Genomic DNA, 5742 nt, shown 5'->3' with positions numbered 1-5742 from the left:
TATAGTAATGCTATGAATAACCCAGTATCGAATACTGGTAATAATATCAGCAAAAGAACGTTCTCCCGTGCTTCCAGACATGCTGAACTCCCAAAATTTTTGTACATTCAAAAAAGGAATTGATTCCGTAAAAGATGGGATCGACCAGTAAATAGAAAATTACTGATATTTCATCCTTGTGAGATTGTCAATTTTGTACCAAAGGTGTATTTTGAGTATACCGAATTAGTATAGCTATCCTTCCTATGGCACAGCAATCTGGTTTTGCCTGGTTCCGAAACATAATTACTTTTTTATTTTTTTTTTGTCTATAGGTAAGCTATATGTTATTCAAGGCATCAATAGAAAACCCCATTTTTGTAGGTTCTACTTACTTTTCATTGGCTTCGGAATAATAGAGTAATTCGGAATAGCAGCCAAAATCTTGGGAAAATCTAAGTTAATGATCAATAGGTTTGGATAAATAATTTAGGAAGGATATTCTCATACTGACACAATACAAGGACAAGTATATGTGAAATCTATCCTTTCATAATTCGTAATTCATCCTTGTATTGTTTGTTGGATTAGGTCTAACTTTCTTGACCAAACTGCGAGCGCGGAACTTTACGAGATGAAATAGGGAAAGACAGAAGATAGAATAGAACTTAAAAGGATAATTGAAGTGACTCGTCTTCGAATCTACTTTGGTTGGAGTTCGAAAAAGGAATAAAAATAAAGTAAATTCAAGGAAGAGCTTTCTTTTTTTTTTTTTTTTAACAGCCCCTTGGCAGGTCGTGGAATGCTTTTGTTCTCCTCTTATTCCATATGGAATACAATCAGTTAAAATAAGAAGGAATAGGGGAATATTCGATCGTTCACTCCAAAAAGAGGGTCCTATTGAAAAAGAAATTATCCAAAATAGAAAGAAGTTTTTTTTTTCAAATTCAATTGTTTATTTATCTCTTATTCAAAAATTTCCCTGAAAATTGAATTTCTTTTTTTCATTCAATGGGGTTAGATGATCTAGTTCTTAATATTATTACTTTACTCAATTGACAAATTCCACAACAAATCTCTTGATTCGGAATTAGGGACTCATGTATCATCTGATGAATCCACTTTCTTTTACACTTCTGTATCTTACTCTATCTTGTTTTTTAGTATTATCTAAAATAACTGATGAATTATGAATTTTCCATAACTTAGGTAAATGCTTTACCAACATATGTAGTGTAGTAAAAAAAAATAAATGGAATTTAACTCTTTCATGCTTACTTTAACTAGTTATTTTGGTTTTCTACTGGCTGCTTTAACTATAACCCCAGCTCTATTTATTGGCTTGAACAAGATACGCCTTATTTGAATTGACTGAATAATTATAATTCAGAAAAGAAAAATCTTTCTTTGGGATTCCTGGCATTCTACGACTCTTTTCCAGACTAATTAGGAATTCTTTTCTTGGTCATTGAGATTCGTGGATAATTTAGAGTACTATTTAGGGATAGATCGTACCTCTTTTTTTATCCCCTCGAACAAATCGAAATGATTGAAGTTTTTCTATTTGGAATCGTCTTAGGCCTAATTCCTATTACTTTAGCGGGATTATTCGTGACTGCGTATTTGCAATACAGGCGTGGGGATCAGTTGGATCTTTGATTGAGTCATTTTTTTTTTTTGATTGACCTCCTCCAGACCAGAGAGGAGGTCAAATTGAAATTGGAGTTACAATTCAATTTTGTTAAGTTATTTTACTCTGCTTCGACATAAAATAGATGGAATCACGCTCTGTAGGATTTGAACCTACGACATCGGGTTTTGGAGACCCGCGTTCTACCGAACTGAACTAAGAGCGCTTTCATTCATTCAAAAAGAAAATCTTTTTCTATTCCTAATGTATCTCACGTACGTATAGTCTCCACAAATTCAAGTTATACCCACTTTACTTTAATTGATCTCGTCGCTACTGCCTATAAAGAAGAAAGAAGTAATAGGTAGGGATGACAGGATTTGAACCTGTGACATTTTGTACCCAAAACAAACGCGCTACCAAGCTGCGCTACATCCCTTTTCCAAATTAAATTGTTGTACAATGCCATTGTACACAATTCCTGTCTTCTTTTCCACATCATAATTTTCTTCTTCTTTCTTTCTCTATCTATATATAGAACCCTCGTGTCATTTCTTCTTTTTGGTCTCATATAATTAAGGAATTATATACATATAAAATCCAATATAATTTCGCCTATAAAAGAAGGATTACTTTTCCTTGGTAATATATAGGAAGAAGGGGTCATCTTTTTCTTTTTTAGGGATAGGAAAATTTCGTCGATATGGTTCATTTTATATATAGCATAACAATCTTGGGCAAGAGTTTATGATCATATATGTATTCCAACAAGGAAGGAGGATTTTCAATGCGGGATATAAAAACATATCTCTCTGTAGCACCCGTGCTAAGTACTCTATGGTTTGGTGCTTTAGCAGGTTTATTGATAGAAATTAATCGTTTATTCCCAGATGCTTTGTCATTCCCTTTTTTTTAATTCTAGTTATTGCTATGGGAGGGATAGATTTCTTCGTGATATGACAAAATTTGATCCTTTTCAATCTTTTTTTAGTATCGGAAGGAAAAAGAAAGAAAAGATGGATTGGGTTGAACCTCAGAGTCATTAAAAATTTGGTAAACCCCATTTTTGAAAATAGAAATTCAATTTAAAGGGGTACCCAAGCTAAATAAGGCCTCAGAAATCAGAGCATAGAAAAGGCGGGGCTGGCTAATTAAATGAAAGGATTTCGAACCAAAATCTTTGCTAATTCGACAAGGATTGTATTCTTTAATTATTTCTCTATTTTTTATTACTTAATTAAAGAATAAAAAAAAATTATTCTAATGAATTTTATTCTTCTTCTTCGGATTCAAAATAGAAGAATAAAAGAATAAGTAGAAGAATTAAGTTAAGTCAATCCAAAAAGAAAAGGAGGTTCATGGCCAAGGGAAAAGATGTTAGAATCAGAGTTATTTTGGAATGCATCAGTTGTGTTCGAAAAGGTGCCAATGAGGAATCGACGGGGATTTCTAGATATAGTACTCAAAAGAATCGCCACAATACACCCGGACAATTAGAATTCAAAAAATTTTGTCGTTATTGTCGCAAGCATACGACTCATCACGAAATAAAGAAATAGGAACATCGTGTGTTTGATCTTTCCAAACAACAGAAAGAGTAAGAACTTCATATTTAATATATAAAGAAAACATAGTATAGAATACAAAATACAAATCAACTCATCTGATTTCCGGTAGATATTATTTCATATGTATAGAGGGTATTCATATACTATAATATGAATCAAATAAGATATGGATCAAAGAAAAACTACTTCTTCTGGATCCTAAATTAATAAAATAAAGAAGTGAATTTTCAAATTTTCAAATTTTAAATAAGGAATAAATCATGTATACATCTAAACAACCTTTTCTTAAATCTAAGCAACCCTTTAGTAAATCCAAGCAAACTTTTAATAAATCCAAGCAACCCTTTCGTAAATCCAAGCAAACTTTTCGTAAATTCAAGCAACCTTTTCGTAAATCTAAACAACCTTTTCGTAGGCGTCCCCGGATTGGCCCGGGAGATCGAATTGATTATAGAAACATGAGTTTAATTAATAGATTTATTAGTGAACAAGGAAAAATATTATCGAGACGAATAAATAGATTAACCTTGAAACAACAACGATTAATTACTCTTGCTATAAAACAGGCTCGTATTTTATCTTTCTTACCGTTTCGTAACTATGAGAACGAAAAGCAATTTCAAGCCCAGTCAATTTCAATAATTACAGGTTCTAGACCCAGAAAAAATAGACATATTCCTCAATTAACGCAAAAGTACAATTCCAATCGAAACTTAAGAAACAACAACCAAAATTTAAGAAACAACAACCGGAACTTAAGTTCCGATTGTTGATGTTTTATTCGAATTCGAAAGGGCCAGACCTATATATATTATAAAGAAAGTAATCCAGCTCGTTGATTCCTACCACTTAATCTTAATTTATTGTATCTTCCCGGAGTTCCCTCTCCGGGAATTCATCTTTTATTATTCCAGTATATTACTTTATTTATACCTTTAATTGATGATCTTTATTTTATTGGAAATCGTGTAAAGATTATTTGGATTTGATACAGCTACTTGTGCAAGCATTTTACGATTAAGAATCAATTTCTTCTTGTACAGGTTGTGTATTAATTTACTATAACTATCGAATACTTTATATACCCGCGTTGCTGCGTTTATCCGAGTGATCCACAAACGACGAAAATCCCTCTTTTGCCTACCTCTATCTCGATGAGAGGAAACAAAAGCTCTTTTTACCTGTTGGGTAATCATTCGATTAAGTCTTAAATGAGCCCCTCTAAAGTTTGAGGCAAATGAACGCATTTTTGTTCGTCGTCTCCGGGCTATATATCCTCGCGGAACTCTGGTCATTGAATCAAATTAACCTTAATGAATAACTAATGATTTCTCTTCTTTTAGCCACCCTTTTTCTCATTAATAACAAAACTAATTATTCCGATATATAAAATATTAATTCCAATGGCTTTTGCTATAGTAACCTTCCCAACCACGATTTTTTATTCCACTCCGTTCAGTTATTTCTATACGAAATAACAAATTCATTCTAATAATACTAAAAAAAATAGTGGGTTCCATCGTTTCTATGGTTCCCTTTTAAACGGTGAGGCCCTCTCTATACACCGGAGCCCTTTCTTTCATCAAAAGGTATTGCGAACTTGTATAGTCCACATTCTTTGGCTCTACCTATCCATTATAGAGTAAATAGCTCTTTTCACAATAAGAGTTATCCATACAGTGACGGTATTTAATTATGAAAGTTGGCTAAGTAGCTGACCCTGTTAGTCCGTTCTTTTAAGATAAAGGAGCATAAGCCTTTTTCTTTTTATTACTATTTCCTCCGCTTAATGGATAACCATTTGCTACCAATGGGAGAATTGCTTCTTATTTCCAATTTAGATAATTGGATTTGCACCAAAGGAAACCATAAATTCCATATACCATAGAAATCTAGGATAGAGAAGCTATATCCTATTCATTGGTACTAATCATGGATACTTCAATTTTTTTTATATTTGTTTGAAGTCATGATCTGAACGAGTCGCACATACACCCTAGCACATGTTCCTCGACGCTGAGGGCATCCTTTAAGCGCGGCCGTTTTTCGAGCATTTCGTATTGGCTGTCTTGCGTTTCTAATAAGTTGTTTAACCGTCGGCATGTTGTATGTATATAGAAAAAAATGGATTGGTTTAGATCCATCTTAACCTGATGATTGCTCATCATGAAGTCTTTCTATTTTCTATTAAATCGAGGAAAACACGAATTTAGCTGTGAAATAACTTTACAAGAAATCCGGACACTACCAATCCTTAAACATTTCTGGAAACCACACTGGATCAGTATCGCAGTGCTTGTCAATCATTTCATCCCCTACAATATCGACAAGTCCATAAGCTTTGGCTTCGTCTGCTGACATAAAAACATCCCTTTCCATGTCTTCGGATACAACCCAAAAAGGCTTGCCTGTTCTTACTGCATAAACCCTTGTGATCATTTCGCGAACTTTGTGTAACTCTTCTACTTCTAGTAAAAATTCTGGTGTCCTTGCCCGATAATAAGCACTAGCAGGTTGGTGAAGCATAATCCTCGCGTGAGGGAATGCTATACGCTTGGTGGGTTC

The 5742-nt window shown here is 33.5% G+C and overlaps 2 non-coding genes across 2 annotated transcripts; both read right to left on the bottom strand.

Annotated features, from left to right (window-relative positions):
- Positions 1–1761: 1761 nt before the first annotated feature.
- On the bottom strand, positions 1762–1835 carry TRNAW-CCA (transfer RNA tryptophan (anticodon CCA)). Its single transcript has one exon. It is a non-coding gene; the product is annotated as a tRNA-Trp (tRNA).
- Positions 1836–1974: 139 nt separating this feature from the next.
- On the bottom strand, positions 1975–2048 carry TRNAP-UGG (transfer RNA proline (anticodon UGG)). Its single transcript has one exon. It is a non-coding gene; the product is annotated as a tRNA-Pro (tRNA).
- Positions 2049–5742: the final 3694 nt, after the last annotated feature.

This window comes from Triticum urartu, unplaced genomic scaffold (assembly GCF_056163025.1).
Source record: "Triticum urartu cultivar PI428250 unplaced genomic scaffold, HENAU_Tu73 scaffold2, whole genome shotgun sequence".
In the NCBI taxonomy this organism is placed as follows: Eukaryota; Viridiplantae; Streptophyta; class Magnoliopsida; order Poales; family Poaceae; genus Triticum; species Triticum urartu.
The sequence above is the reverse complement of the archived record's forward strand: the minus strand, read 5'-3'. Positions and strand labels throughout refer to the sequence as shown.